We start from the raw sequence: 17,500 nt of genomic DNA on the forward strand, positions 1-17,500 counted from the left end.
GTTTTAACGCTGACATGGCCACACGCAGAGGAGGACTCGCAGGCCCCCGTGTTTGGACACGCTGGGGCGTAACCATGGCAACCCAGATAACCGGAGCGGGCTAGAGTAGCTGGAAATGGTACTCAAGTAAGAGTATTAGGGGGGACATTACACAAGTCTTTAGCTCGGTGGCACGTTGGGGTTGCTTTGTACGCATACATTAATAATTACTTGAATAAATGAATGAATAAATAAATAAATAAATACATACATACATACATACATACATACATACATACATACATACATACATACATACATACATACATACATACATACATACACACATGAATGAATACATAAACAACTAAGTAAATAAACAAGTAAACATATAAATAAATGAACAAATATATGAATAACTAAATTAATAAAATAAATGAATGAATTAATTAATTAATTAATAGATTAATTAATACAATAATAAATGAATGAATAAATACATGAATAAATTAATCAACAGATGAATTAATAAATAAATGAATACATTAAAGCATGGATTAATTAATTAATTAATACATAAATGAATGAACATATCAACAACCAAATGAAGAAATAAATGACTAAATAAATAAACGTATAAATAAATGAATGAATGAATTAATAAAGAAATGAATGACTAAATAAACACACACACAAATAAATCGTAAATAAATACATTAAATAAATGAATGAATAAACAACTAAATAAATAAACGACTAAATAAATAATCAAACATATACATAAATAAACGACTAAATTATCAAAATAAATGAATGCATTAATTAATAGATGATTTAATAAATAAGAAAAATAAATGAATGTATACATAAATGAATACATTAATTTATAGATTAATTAATAAATACATTAACACATAAATGAATTAATAAATAAACAACTAAATGAATATATAGATTACTAAATAAAAAAACCACATAAATAAACAAATGAATAAATAAAGTAATTGAAAGAATAAATGACTAAATACATAAATTGATGAATAAATAAATTAATAAATTAATTAATAGATTAAATAATAAATACAAAAATAAATGAATAAATACATAAATGAATACATTAATTTATAGCTTAATTAATAAATACATTAACATTTAAATGAATAAATAAATAAACAAGTAAATGAATAAATAGATTACTGAATAAAAAACACATAAATAAATGAATGAATAAATAAAGTAATTGAAAGAATAAATGACTAAATACATAAATTGATGAATAAATAAATTAATAAATTAATTAATAGATTAAATAATAAATACGACAAATAAATGAATACATACATAAATGAATACATTAATTTATAGCTTAATTAATAAATACATTAACATTTAAATGAATAAATAAATAAATAAACAAGTAAATGAATAAATAGATTACTGAATAAAAAAACACATAAATAAATGAATGAATAAATGAAGTAATTGAAAGAATAAATGACTAAATACATAAATTGATGAATAAATAAATAAGTGAACAAATAAATAAATGAATGAATAAATTAATAAAGAAATAAATTACTAAACAAATAAACAAACAAATAAATAAATAATAAATAAATACATTAAATAAATGAATGAATAAACAACTAAATAAATAATTATACATATAAATAAACAAACGACTAAATTATTAAATTAATGAATAAATAAATGAATAAATTAATTAATAGATGTCGTCCATGGTAACGTAGCTTGGATGGCAACATATGTTGCTCCAAAAGCTGTATGTACCTTTCAGCATAAATGGTGCCTTCACAGATGTGTAAGTTACCCATGTCTTGGGCACTAATACACCCCCATACCATCACACATGCTGCCTTTTACACTTTGCGCCTACAACAATCCGGATGGTTCTTTTCCTCTTTTGGTCCGGAGGACACGACGTCCACAGTTTCCAAAAAAAATTTGAAATGTGGACTCGTCAGACCACAGAACACTTTTCCACTTTGCATCAGTCCATCTTAGATGAGCTCTGGCCCAGCGAAGCCGGCGGCGTTTCTGGGTGTTGTTGATAAATGGCTTTCGCTTTGCATAGTAGAGTTTTAACGTGCACTTACAGATGTAGCGACTAACTGTAGTTACTGACAGTGGTTTCCTGAAGTGTTCCTGAGCACATGTATTGATATCCTTTACACAATGATGTCGATTTTGGATGCAGTACCACCTGAGGGATGGAAGGTCACGGGCTTAGCTGCTTACGTGCAGTGATTTCTCCAGATTCTCTGAACCCTTTGATGATATTACAGAGCGTAGATGGTGAAATCCATAAATTCCTTGCAATAGCTGGTTGAGAAATGTTGTTCTTAAACAATTTGCTCACGCATTTGTTGACAAAGTGGTGACCCCTTGTCCCGTCCTTGTTTGTGAATGACTGAGCATTTCATGGAATCTACTTTTATACCCAATCATGGCACCCACCTGTTCCCAATTTGCCTGTTCACCTGTGGGATGTTCCAAATAAGTGTTTGACGAGCATTCCTCAACTTTATCAGTATTTATTGCCACCTTTCCCAACTTCTTTGTCACGTGTTGCTGCCATCAAATTCTAAAGTTAATGATTATTTGCAAAAAAAAAAAAAATGTTTATCAATTTGAACATCACATATGTTGTCTTTGTAGCATATTCAATTGAATATGGGTTGAAAATGATTAGCAAATCATTGTATTCCGTTTATATTTACATCTAACACAATTTCTCAACTATGGAAACGGGGTTTGTAGTTGACTGGCAGGTGTTTATTATCATTTGGGGGAAATCCCGCGGCCTGATGATTACCTGCTAAACGCTAAGCACTGACTGCATGCGCTCTGAATACGCACTGCTGATTGGCTGTTTGTAAAAAAAAAAAAGTTTATCAATTTGAACATCACATATGTTGTCTTTGTAGCATATTCAATTGAATATGGGTTGAAAATGATTTGCAAATCATTGTATTCCGTTTATATTTACATCTAACACAATTTCCCAACTCATATGGAAACGGGGTTTGTATGTGTAGAATTTGTATGAATAAGAATCATCCCTATTAACAACGGTGTTTTGTAGTTGGCAGAGGTGTAGAACTTCATCATGTTGCAACATCGATATCATTGAATTGGGTCAGCAAAGCATATTTATATCAGCAAAAGCACGACAACACAGTAAATGCGAGCGTGTCGATCAAACAGAGGCGGCTGGTTTAAAAACAACACCCTCCAAACCAGCTAATTGCTGACGAGGACAGTAAGTACGTGATGTGCTGTCACAACTGGGTGTTGTCTGCACGCCTGTAAATAATTGGGAGAATGATGACACGCAAGCGTTGAGGAAATTCACCCTTTGAGCTTTCAGCGGACTCTCTTAAGTGCAGATAATTACTGGGATAAGTGGACTTAATTGGGTATCATTGGCACCTGCGATGGGAAAGTATTTCCAGTGTGTATTTCCCAGGACGATAAGTGATAATGAGTTGCTGGCAAAATGAAAACATGTCTTTAAGGTGTTCTGTGCCGCCGTGCGCACGCCAGATTAACACCTTTTTAGCATTCATTTGTGTCAGCACCTCCTTATAGTTTGGCGTCTACCATTATGTTGTCACTTCTTGTACGTTTAGAACGAGAGTTACTGGGAAATGTGAGCGACGTACGCACCTTTTTTTTAGAGTTCCATTTCATATTGTGAGCAAATATGTTCCCCACTTAAAATAAGCAGCAGCATGTACACCGCAATCTGTTCACATCACCTAAAATGTTCAGTTCAGTTTCAGTTTGTGATAAATGGGTAAAGAGATTATAAAAAAAAGATGATTTACAGTTTGTAGAGGTGTGCTTCTCTCTAATATAAGATGTTTCAGTATCTATTGTGGATACTAGGGGTGTAACGGTACGTGTATTTGTATTGAACCGTTTCGGTACGGGGGTTTCGGTTTGGTTCGGAGGTGTACTGAACGAGTTTCCACACGGACATATTAAGTAGCTTCCTTCTGCCTCTGTCTCTGTCAGTCCTCTACACAACACCCAGCATTGTCCCACCCACACAACCATCTGATTGGTTACAAACAGCCAATCAGCAGTGCGTATTCAGAGCGCATGTAGTCAGTGCTTAGCGTTTAGCAGGTAAGCATCAGGCCGCGGAATTTCCCCAAATGATAATAAACACCTCCCAGTCAACTACAAACCCCGTTTCCATAGTTGAGAAATTGTGTTAGATGTAAATATAAATGGAATACAATGATTTGCAAATCCTTTTCAACCCATATTCAGTTGAATATGCTACAAAGACAACATATTTGATGTTCAAACTGATCAACTTTTTTTTTTTGTGCAAATAATCATTAACTTTAGAATTTGACGGCAGCAACACGTGACAAAGAAGTTGGGAAAGGTGGCAATAAATACTGATAAAGTTGAGGAATGCTCATCAAACACTTATTTGGAACATCCCACAGGTGAACAGGCAAATTGGGAACAGGTGGGTGCCATGATTGGGTATAAAAGTAGATTCCATGAAATGCTCAGTCATTCACAAACAAGGACGGGGCGAGGGTCACCACTTTGTCAACAAATGCCTGAGCAAATTGTTGAACAGTTTAAGAAAAACCTTTCTCAAGCAGCTATTGCAAGGAATTTAGGGATTTCACCATCTACGCTCCGTAATATCATCAAAGGGTTCAGAGAATCTGGAGAAATCACTGCACGTAAGCAGCTAAGCCCGTGACCTTCCATCCCTCAGGCTGTACTGCACCAACAAGCCACATCCGTGTGTAAAGGATATCACCACATGGGCTCAGGAACACTTCAGAAACCCACTGTCAGTAACTACAGTTGGTCGCTACATCTGTAAGTGCAAGTTAAAACTCTCCTATGCAAGGCGAAAAACCGTTTATCAACAACACCCAGAAACGCCGTCGGCTTCGCTGGGCCTGAGCTCATCTAAGATGGACTGACACAAAGTGGAAAAGTGTTCTGTGGTCTGACGAGTCCACATTTCAAATTTTTTTTGGAAACTGTGGACGTCGTGTCCTCCGGACCAAAGAGGAAAAAAACCATACGGATTGTTCTAGGCGCAAAGTGTAAAAGGCAGCATGTGTGATGGTATGGGGGTGTATTAGTGGCCAAGACATGGGTAACTTACACATCTGTGAAGGCACCATTAATGCTGAAAGGTACATACAGGTTTTGGAGCAACATATGTTGCCATCCAAGCAACGTTACCATGGACGCCCCTGCTTATTTCAGCAAGACAATGCCAAGCCACGTGTTACATCAACGTGGCTTCATAGTAAAAGAGTGCAGGTACTAGACTGGCCTGCCTTTAGTCCAGACATTGAAAATGTGTGGCGCATTATGAAGCCTAAAATAGCAGAAGAGAGACCCCCGGACTGTTGAACAACTTAAGCTGTACATCAAGCAAGAATGGGAAAGAATTCCACCTGAGAAGCTTCAAAAATGTGTCTCCTCAGTTCCCAAACCTTTACTGAGTGTTGTTAAAAGGAAAGGCCATGTAACACAGTGGTGAACATGCCCTTTCCCAACTACTTTGGCACGTGTTGCAGCCATGAAATTCCAAGTTCATTATTATTTGCAAAAAAAAAAAAAAGTTTATGATTTTGAACATGAAATATGTTGTCTTTGTAGTGCATTCAACTGAATATGGCTTGAAAAGGATTTGCAAATCATTGTATTCCGTTTATATTTACATCTAACACCATTTCCCAACTCATATGGAAACGGGGTTTGTACTAGTAACATCACGATGAGCCCGTTGACCTTCTAGAAACATAAAAGGCCGCTCAGCTCGCTCGCAGTCCTGGCTTGAGGTGAAGGCTAATTCGCTTTTAGCGTAACGTTAGCTCATTTTGCGGTGTGTGTGTGTGTGTGTGTGTGTGTGTGTGTGTGTGTGTGTGTGTGTGTGTGTGTGTGTGTGTGTGTGTGTGTGTGTGTGTGTGTGTGTGTGTGTGTGTGTGTGTGTGTGTGTGTGTGTGTGTGTAGGGATGATGTTTGATAAGAAATGATCGAGTTCGAGCCTATTACCGAATCCTCTTATCGAACCGATTCCTTATCGATTCTCTTATGGAGTCCAGATAGGTTGTTGTATATGGAAAAAAACCACACAATATTTGGTTTAACAAAAGCTCACTTTTATTATATAAGAACAAAATAAAATCTAATAAATAAATAAATATTGACTGTTACCCCCCCTAAAAAAATAAAATAAATATTGACTGTTGTTACCCAAAGTATATTAAGTGGGATTTTTCAGAAAAACAAATATATACAGTAACACAAAAACAACCTGTCTCTGTGATCACTATAGGCAGGGGTTCCCCAAACTACGGCCCGTGGGCCGGATCCGGCCCCCCAGCATCCAAAATCCGGCCCACAGAAGGTCCCAAGTTAATTTTTTTTTTTTTTTTTTTTTTAATCTTTCCTTTTTAATCCATTTTCTACCGCTTGTTACTCTTGGTGTCTCCTAGTCGCTCAGGCAAATCATATTGTCTAAAAACGAATGTTCCCATCAGCTGCTATTTGACATAACTGTTTGTTATGATGCTTTGACATTTTTGCACTTTATTTCTTTATTGAAAGAAAATTCTATGAAGAGAAAAGTTGTTTGCAAATGTGGTTACAATGCTAAAAAAATGAAAAGTTAAAGCTAAAAAAAAGAAATACACTTTATTGAGTTAACATTATTTCTTTATAGGGAGAAATATGTGATGTTATGAGCTAGGGAATATAACAACTACACTACCCAGCATGCAACGGGAGTGACGAGCATGCGCGGTAGTGTTGTTGCATGTCGCCACCCGTCAGCTAAGTATGAGGTTATTATGAGCACGCTGTGAAAGTAAACGTCAAGAAGTCAGCCAACACGCCTCGTCTGCATTATTTATAATTAGACAGACAACACATATACAGTGTGATTTTGTAACGTTTACAAGGAAAGAAAAACAAAAGTTAAAAAAGGGAGATATATGTTGTATATATATGTATGTGCTGCGCAGGGCCGGCCCGTGGCATAGGCCGTATAGGCAAATGCTAAGGGCGCCGTCCATCAGGGGGCGCCACGCCAGTGCCACAAATGTTGGAGAAAAAAAAAAAAAAAAAAAAAAAAGTTGGTACTATTATTTCTAAATACAAAAAATAATCCCACGTTAAATAAAATGCAAAGTAAAGCCTATTTAATAGAAATATTATTTGTTACAACATTACGCCCCCCCCCCCCCCCCCCCCACTGCCTCCCGCTGTCGTCTGCATATTGTGATCACGACAAAGCAATTAGCTACCTGCTGCCACCTACTGATATGGAAGAGTATTACACGGTTACTCTTCCGAGCTCTAGACAGCACCGACACTCAACAACAACACATCATTTGCAGACTATAATTACTGGATTTTTTTTACCCCAAATAGGTGAAATCAGATAATCTCCCACGGCACACCAGACTGTATCTCACGGCACACTAGTGTGCCGCGGCACAGTGGTTGAAAAACACTGATGTAGACCACAAGGAAGTGTTTTACATTTTGGAAAAAAATCCTAATATGACCCCCTTAATGCGCCTTATATTCCGGTGCACCTTTCTGCTCCGCCGCTCCCAGTTTGTGGGAACGCTCTCCCTGACCACCTGAGGGCACCACAGACTGTGGATGCTTTTAAAAAAGGCTTAAAAACCCTTCTTTTTTTTTTAAAAAAGCCATTTTTTTAGATAAATGCATACTAGTTTTAGCTATTTTGCTGTTCTAGTTTTTATTTGTATTTATCTTTTATTTGACAAAAAAAATTCAGAATTTTTGACACTTAGAAAAAATCCCGACTTTTTGACCAAAAAAAATCTGACATTTTGACACTTAGAAAAAATCCAGACTTTTTGACATCCCGACTTTTTGACACTTAGAAAAGATCCCGACTTTTTGACATCCCGACTTTTTGACACTTAAAAAAAATCCCCATTTTTTTTACAAAAAAATGTCAGATTTTTTGAAAATTAGACAAAAAATCCCAACTTTTTTTGACCAAAAAAATTCAGAATTTTTGACACTTAAAAAAAATCCCGACTTTTTGACACTTGAAAAAAATCCAGATTTTTTGACCAAAAAAATTCCGACTTTTTGACACTTAGAAAAAAATCTAGAGTTTTTGACACTTAGAAAAAATCCCGACTTTTTGACAAAAAAATTTCCGACTTTTTGACACTTAGAAAAAAATCTAAAGTTTTTGACACTTAGAAAAAAATCTAAAGTTTTTGACACTTAGAAAAAATCCCGACTTTTTGACAAAAAAATTCCGCCTTTTTGGCACTTGGAAAAAAATCCAGAGTTTTTGACACTTACAAAAAATCCCAACTATTTGACAAAAAAAATTCTGAATTTTTGACACTTAGAAAAAATCCCGATTTTTTGACAAAAAAATCTGACATTTTGACACTTAGAAAAAATCCCGACTTTTTTTACAAAAAAATGTCAGATTTTTTGAAAATTAGACAAAAAATCCCAACTTTTTTGACCAAAAAAATTCTGAATTTTTGACACTTAGAAAAAATCCCGACTTTTTGACAAAAAAAAATCTTATTTGTATTTTTTATTTTTATTTTTTAATACACTGTAGCACTTTGAGGTTGTTTACTCAATGTAAAGTGCTTTTCACAAATACAATCTATTATTTGTGTTATTATCATAATCCGGTGCGCCCTACGGTCCAGAAAAGACGGTACATAGCAAGTAATATATTGTGACGTACACCTCGTTATTGCAGCAGGCCGCTGCGATAAAGATTTTAGGCCATATCCAAACTAAATATGATCAAGTTCTCAATGGTAATTAAATTCGGGCGTGACGAGAATAAAAAGAGCGTTATATCAGGGTGGAAGAAAAAGTCCTAAGTGTTGTGTGTACGCAAACATCACGTTTTATTCTTATTTATTCAATTAACCCTGACTGTCATCACCGGATCTTTGCCACCGGTGTATTTTGTTGTTGTTGTTGTTGTCATTCGCAGTGAAAAGCTTCCCAAAGAGAATTCTGCATTGAATCAAATTAAATCCCTTTTTTTTTCTCAATAAATAGTGTTTACATGCGGCACCACGCCGTTGCTACATGAAGGTCAACATCTTGCAAATAAATGACGTGAAAATATGTGTGAAGACGGAGCAACAAACTGTTATATGTTGAAATTTAAAAAAATAGCACAAATTGGTACTATAAAACAGTATCTACTTTCTGTGAATTACATTTTTAATGCTACTCTGGTGATGGTTGAAATAATTAGTGTATCAGTGTAGGAACTAATTATAGTTACTTGTTACTCTACCAAAAAGTTGTTTAATTACTAACTGGATTACTCTTTCTTAAATGCAATTTATTCCTATAGGGAAAGTAATTATTGCATACAAATAAAAATAGAACATTTCAAATACATGGCATATGCAGTGGAGAGACGTTTCATGAGAGCGGAGTGTGTGCGTTGCCTTTAAAAGGCGGTGCCTGTTGCCAGGTGACATGTGACTTTAGGGTTTTAGCTCAGCTGTGTTTGTTGTTGAATCTTTTTTCGCTGGATGGTGTCAGCGCTCGTTAAGAAAGAGAGTCAATCTGACATATTAAAATGAAGTGGCGGGACATATTAGAATGAAGTGGCGGGACATATTAGAATGAAGTGGCGGGACATATTAGAATGAAGTGGCGGGACATATTAAAATGAAGTGGCGGCACATATTAGAGTGAAGTGGCGGGACATATTAGAATGAAGTGGCGGGACATACTAGAATGAAGTGGCGGGACATATTAAAATGAAGTGGTGGGACATATTAAAATGAAGTGGCGGGACATATTAGAATGAAGTGGTGGCACATATTAGAATGAAGTGGCGGCACATATTAGAATGAAGTGGCAGGACATATTAGAATGAAGTGGCGGGACATATTAGAATGAAGTGGCAGGACATATTAGAATGAAGTGGCGGGACATATTAGAATGAAGTGGCGGCACATATTAGAATGAAGTGGCAGGACATATTAGAATGAAGTGGCAGGACATATTAGAATGAAGTGGCGGGACATATTAGAATGAAGTGGCGGCACATATTAGAATGAAATGACGGCACATATTACAATGAAGTGGCGGGACATATTAGAATGAAATGGCGGGACATATTAAAATTAAGTGGCGGGACATATTAGAATGAATTGGCGGGACATATTTAAAATGAAGTGGCGGCACATATTAGAATGAAGTGGCGGCACATATTAAAATGAAGTGACTGGACATATTAGAATGAAGTGGCAGCACATATTAGAATGAAGTGGCGGCACATATTACAATGAAGTGGCGGGATATATTAGAATGAAGTGGCGGCACATATTAGAATGAAATGACGGCACATATTACAATGAAGTGGCGGGACATATTAGAATGAAATGGCGGGACATATTAAAATGAAGTGGCGGGACATATTAGAATGAATTGGCGGGACATATTTAAAATGAAGTGGCGGCACATATTAAAATGAAGTGACGGGACATATTAGAATGAAGTGGCAGCACATATTAGAATGAAGTGGCGGGACATATTAGAATGAAGTGGCGGCACATATTAGAATGAAGTGGCGGGACATATTTAAATGAAGTGGCGGGACATATTAGAATGAAGTGGCGGGACATATTAGAATGAAGTGGCGGGACATATTTAAATGAAGTGGCGGGACATATTAGAATGAAGTGGCGGGACATATTAGAATGAAGTGGCGGGACATATTAGAATGAAGTGGCGGGACATATTAGAATGAAGTGGCGGGACATATTTAAATGAAGTGGCGGGACATATTGGAATGAAGTGGCGGGACATATTAGAATGAAGTGGCGGGACATATTAGAATGAATTGGCGGGACATATTTAAAATGAAGTGGCGGCACATATTAAAATGAAGTGACGGGACATATTAGAATGAAGTGGCAGCACATATTAGAATGAAGTGGCGGGACATATTAGAATGAAGTGGCGGCACATATTAGAATGAAGTGGCGGGACATATTAGAATGAAGTGGCGGGACATATTAGAATGAAGTGGCGGGACATATTTAAATGAAGTGGCGGGACATATTAGAATGAAGTGGCGGGACATATTAGAATGAAGTGGCGGGACATATTAAAATTAAGTGGCGGCACATATTAAAATGAAGTGGCGGGACATATTAGAATGAAGTGGCAGGACAGACTTGGCCCTACGGCCTGGAGTTTGACAGCTAGAATTGAGTTGCACAAAAACTGGGAGAAAAAAGTTGATTATTCATGAAGAAAACCCCACAGCTCACCAGTTTATCACTCATGTTTAGGAGGAGCCCAGATCTTGTGATTGACACTCCATTGTTCCACAGTGAGTGTTTGTCATTCATAATTGACAAACAAAACATCCCAAATATTGCTGAGCAGGCGTCAACTTTCCACGGCGTGATAAACGTGTTTGTGTTGTTCTGCCAGCCGTGGATTGCACACAAACTCACATTTTGTTATTGCACTAGAAAAATGGAGCGGGAATAAACATATCTTTAAAACCCTTTGGCTACTCTGGGACTGCGATACAGGCAAGTTACGATATCAACAGCGGCATATGTGACAGCAGACATTTACAAGTGAGGCCATGGAAATCCGCTGCTTTATTATCACTCGGGGACTCATTGGGCTGCTCAGGCCGGTAATATCAATATCATAAATATTTATTCCATATAGGTACTGCAGCTTTGGAGCTAACAACAAGCAGGGAAGCATTTATTTACGGCTAACTTTACAGTGTGTGTTTATTGACTTTATTTATACGTGGCATTACCGCGTTGCGCCGCGAGCCCTCGGGTTCCGCTGCGCCGCTGCAAACGACGAGACGACAATCTTTTTTTTATTGTCGCCATTCTGTTGCTTTACTGCGTTGGCAGCACGAGTCAACGCCGACGTTAAATCTAAAAAATGTGTTACTGCCCTTCTCACACGCTACAGTAGACCATAGAAGACGTGTGCGCGCCCGGGTGACTGATCGCATGGCGTTGTGACTGTCAGGCTCAAACGCTGATGACATCTGTTAAACAGGACAAGAGGCAAAGAATTAAACTGAGACAGAATTCATTGAGGAGACACGCCCGGACACACTGTACTCTTGCGCAGTCTCTGGGAAAAGATTGTATGCCTCCTTCTTTTATTTTGGTTTCTCCGACCCACCTGACCACCGCTTCCACTTCCAAAGGGAAGTGGGTCGTAAACAGCGTTGCCTTTGGTTACGGAATAGTTCAAAAGAAAAGGTGGTAAAATAGTTCAAAAAGAGTTCCATAAAATAGTTCAAAGAGAGTTCGTAAAGTACTGAAACGTATTATTTTCGGGTCTCCCTATGTCTAGCATTAACACTAGAAGTCCCAGCCTTTTTCTGTCTACCTAGAAGACCCAGAGAGGGGTCATTTGGCCCGACGCTTTTCCCGAATACACTAATCACTCATTTTGTTATGGTAATGAGGCTGTTAGGGGCAGTTTGTCTAGGTAGACAGAAAAATTATACATGTGGGAAATGCCGAAAGGAGCAATGGCAGTGCCAGGATTGTGAGTGACTGCTCAAATGTATGTCAGTCACGTTTACATGGACATGGTTTTTCATTCTTTGTAAATATGCTTTTTTCTTTGTAAATTTTTTTTTTAAAACTATTTTTGGCACACAAAAATAACAATTGCTTCTGCAACAACCCTCCACACCAAAACTGGGAAAACAGTTGCTTTTTCATTCTTTGTAAATATGTTTTGTTTTGTATTTTTTTTAACAATAAATGTCAGAGTGTTGATCCCTTCATTCTGTTGATCCTTGCAAAAACACACACAACCTACCTCAGAACTAAAGCTTGAGCTGTAAGGTCCCCTCCCCCACACAGGCTCAAGTGGCCCCCTGCCGTGTGCCACTAACAGCCACATTTTCATAACAAAAGGAGTGTCCACAGGGGGGACTAGGGGTCAAATGACCCTCTTGTGTGTTTTCTAGGTAAAAATGTCAATTGACCCTTCTCTGGGACTTCGCGTGTTAAAAGATTACAGTTGGTACAAAATGCGGCTGCAAGGCTTTTGACAAAAACAAGAAAGTTTGATCATATTACCACCTGACCACCGCTTCCACTTCCAAAGGGAAGTGGGTCGTAAACAGCGTTGCCTTTGGTTACGGAGAAGTTCAAAAGAAGAGGTGGTAAAATAGTTAAAAAAGAGTTCCATGAAATAGTTCAAAGAGAGTTCGTAAAATACTGTATTATTTTCGGGTCTCCCTATGTCTAGCATTAAAAGATTACAGTTGGTACAAAATGCGGCTGAAAGGCTTTTGACAAAAACAAGAAAGTTTGATCATATTACCACCTGACCACCGCTTCCACTTCCAAAGGGAAGTGGGTCGTAAACAGCGTTGCCTTTGGTTACGGAATAGTTCAAAAGAAAAGGTGGTAAAATAGTTCAAAAAGAGTTCCATAAAATAGTTCCAAGAGAGTTCGTAAAGTATTGTAACGTATTATTTTCGGGTCTCCCTATGTCTAGCATTAAAAGATTACAGTTGGTACAAAATGCGGCTGAAAGGCTTTTGACAAAAACAAGAAAGTTTGATCATATTACCACCTGACCACCGCTTCCACTTCCAAAGGGAAGTGGGTCGTAAACAGCGTTGCCTTTGGTTACGGAATAGTTCAAAAGAAAAGGTGGTAAAATAGTTCAAAAAGAGTTCCATAAAATAGTTCCAAGAGAGTTCGTAAAGTATTGTAACGTATTATTTCCGGGCCTCCCTATGTCTAGCATTAAAAGATTACAGTTGGTACAAAATGCAGCTGCAAGGCTTTTGACAAAAACAAGAAAGTGTGATCATATTACCACCTGACCACCGCTTCCACTTCCAAAAGGAAGTGGGTCGTAAACAGCGTTGCCTTTGGTTACGGAATAGTTCAAAAGAAAAGGTGGTAAAATAGTTCAAAAAGAGTTCCATGAAATAGTTCAAAGAGAGTTCGTAAAATACTGTAACGTATTATTTCCGGGTCTCCCTATGTCTAGCATTAAAAGATTACAGTTGGTACAAAATGCGGCTGCAAGGCTTTTGACAAAAACAAGAAAGTTTGATCATATTACCACCTGACCACCGCTTCCACTTCCAAAGGGAAGTGGGTCGTAAACAGCGTTGCCTTTGGTTACGGAATAGTTCAAAAGAAAAGTTGGTAAAATAGTTCAAAAAGAGTTCCATGAAATGGTTCAAAGAGAGTTCGTAAAATACTGTAACGTATTATTTAGCTACGGAGCTAACGTGATAGCATCGGGCTTAACTGCAGATAGAAACAAAAGAAATAAACCCCTGACTGGAAGGATAGACAGAAAATCAACAATACTATTAAACCATGGACATGTAACTGATAGGATCCGCTGCTCGGATCAGTTTGTTTACCTTTTTAGTGTCACGTGTTTTCAGCACCTTGTGTTTGTCTCTGTTGCCATGACAGCAGACTGTGCTCACCTGCCTCTGGTTAGCGTTCGGGACGCGCACCTGTTGCCCGAGCGCTAATCAGAGGGCTATTTAGTCTTTGCCCTGGCCTCACTCGGCCTGGCTTGCTAATTTGCTTTTATGCAACAGCTAACGACCACTTTGATTCCTGCTAGCTTTCATGCTATGTTATTTTTGCTTGCTAGGTCCCACGCTAGTCCCTTTGTTTTTTTGTCTTCCGTGCTATGAGCACGTTTTTGTTTTTCCTGTCCGATTTATTTGCCTAAATAAATCATGTTCCTACCTGCACGCTGTGTCCGAAGCCGTCTGCATTCCTGGGAGAACAACCTCGCACCACGATGCGACCGGGTCGTTACATGTAACTACACGGTTAACGCTTTCCAGCCTGGCGAAGCTTAACAAGGCTGTTGCTAACGACGTCATTGAAGCTAACTTAGCAACGGGACCTCACAGAGCTACGCTAAAAACATTAGCTATCCACCTACGCCAGCCCTCATCTGCTCATCAACACCCGAGCTCACCTGCGTTCCAGCGATCGACGGAGCGACGAAGGACTTCACCCGATCATCAATGCGGTCGGCGGCTAGCGTCGGCTAGCGCGTCTGCTATCCAAGTCAAAGTCCTCCTGGTTGTGTTGCTGCAGCCAGCCGCTAATACACCGATCCCACCTACAACTTTCTTCTTTGCAGTCTTCATTGTTCATTAAACAAATTGCAAAAGATTCACCAACACAGATGTCCAGAATACTGTGGAATTTTGCGATGAAAACCGAGCTTTTTGTATTGGATACAATGGTGTCCGAATACTTCCGTTTCAACCATTGATGTCACGCGCATACGTCATCATACATACCGTATTTCCTTGAATTGTCGCCGGGAATATAGTATTCGCCTGCCTAGAATTACAGCCGGGTCAAACTCGTTTCGCAAAATAATTAGCGCATGCTTGGCACTTCCACCGGGTCAAATATGAGTCATTAAATGACTCCCGCCTCCAGGTGGTAGAGGGCGCTAGTGATCCTTCTTGCGACTACCAGTACTGCAGGAGACAGGTACTGCAGAAGAAGACAACAAGCAGCAAGCATGCAGCAATTGTTTGCTTGCACTTTTAACATGGAGGATTACATATCTAAACTAAAACCGTTTCCTAAACTGGACTTTCAATCGAAGCAGGAGGTAATAATTGAAGGAATATCTCCAGAGACTTTTAAAATTGAAGAAAGATGAGAAAGACTGCCTTTGATCAGAAGCAGCTGCACATGGACCCATCTACAAGTAAAGGTAAGATCATAATAACGTTTTTTTTTATTAAATGTGCTTTTCATGATAAGGTATGCGCCGGAGTGAGAAGAGGTTTTAAAATAATTAGCGCCCCTGCGGCTATTCAAGGAAATACGGTAGACGTTTTCAACCGGAAGTTTAGCGGGAAATTTAAAATGTCACTTCATAAGTTAACCCGGCCGTATTGGCATGTGTTGCAATGTTACGATTTCATCATTGATGTATAAACTATCAGACTGCGTGGTTGGTAGTAGTGGCTTTCAGTAGGCCTTTAAAGTGTGTGCTCTTTAAAGGCCTACTGAAATGATTTTTTTTTATTTAAACGGGAATAGCAGATCCATTCTATGTGTCATACTTGATAATTTCGCGATATTGCCATATTTTTGCTGAAAGGATTTAGTAGAGAACATCGACGATAAAGTTCGCAACTTTTGCTCGCTGATAAAAAAAAGCCTTGCCTGTAGCGGAAGTAGCGTGACGTCACAGGAGCTAGTATTCCTCACAATTCCCCGTTGTTTACAATGGAGCGAGAGAGATTCGGACCGAGAAAGTGACGATTACCCCATTAATTTGAGCGAGGATGAAAGATTCGTAGATGAGGAACGTTACAGTGAAGGACTTGAGAGGCAGTGATGGATGTATCTTTTTTCGCTCTGACCGTAACTTAGGTACAAGCTGACTCATTGGATTCCACACTCTCTCCTTTTTCTATTGTGGATCACGGATTTGTATTTTAAACCACCTGGGATACTATATCCTCTTGAAAATGAGAGTCGAGAACGCGAAATGGACATTCAGTGCCTTTTATCTCCACGACAATACATCGGCGAAATGCTTTAGCTACGAGCTAACGTGATAGCATCTTGCTTTAACTGCATATAGAAACAAAAGAAATAAAACCCTGACTGGAAGGATAGATAGAAAATCAACAATACTATTAAACCGTGGACATGTAAATACACGGTTAATGCTTTCCAGGCTGGCGAAGGTTAACAATGCTGTGCTAACCACGCCATTGAAGCTAACTTAGCAACCGGACTGCACAGAGCTATGCTAAAAACATTAGCTCTCCACCTACGCCAGCCAGCCCTCATTTGCTCATCAACACCCGTGCTCACCTGCGTTCCAGCGATCGGCAGAAGGACGAAGGACTTCACCCGATGCGTTTGGCGGCCCTGAGACGTAGGAAGTCAAGGTGAAGTCGGCGGCTAGCGCGGATAGCGCGGCTAGCGCTCCAACAAAGTCCTCGTGGTTGTGTTGCTGTAGTCCGCTGCTAATACACCGATCCCACCTACAACTGTCTTCTTTGCAGCCTTCATTGTTCATTAAAAAAATTGCAAAAGATGTCCAGAATACTGTGGAATTATGAAATGAAAACAGAGCTTTTTGTATAGGATTCTACGGGGTACCATAACTTCCGTTACTCGGACTTCGTCACGCGCATACGTCATCATACCGCGATGTTTCAGCCGGATATTTCCCGGGAATTTTAAAATGTCATTTTATAAGTTAACCCGGCCGTATTGGCATGTGTTGCAATGTTAAGATTTCATCATTGATATATAAACTATCAGACTGCGTGGTCGCTAGTAGTGGCTTTCAGTAGGCCTTTAAGTCCCCTACATGGAATTTGAAATCCTAAGTCAAACCACATTCCCCCGCAGACGAAACACGCCTGTAACCTTGTAGAAATAATAACACCGGATGTGACCGGCCA

The sequence above is a fragment of the Entelurus aequoreus genome, linkage group LG02 (assembly GCF_033978785.1).
Source record: "Entelurus aequoreus isolate RoL-2023_Sb linkage group LG02, RoL_Eaeq_v1.1, whole genome shotgun sequence".
Lineage (NCBI taxonomy): Eukaryota > Metazoa > Chordata > Actinopteri > Syngnathiformes > Syngnathidae > Entelurus > Entelurus aequoreus.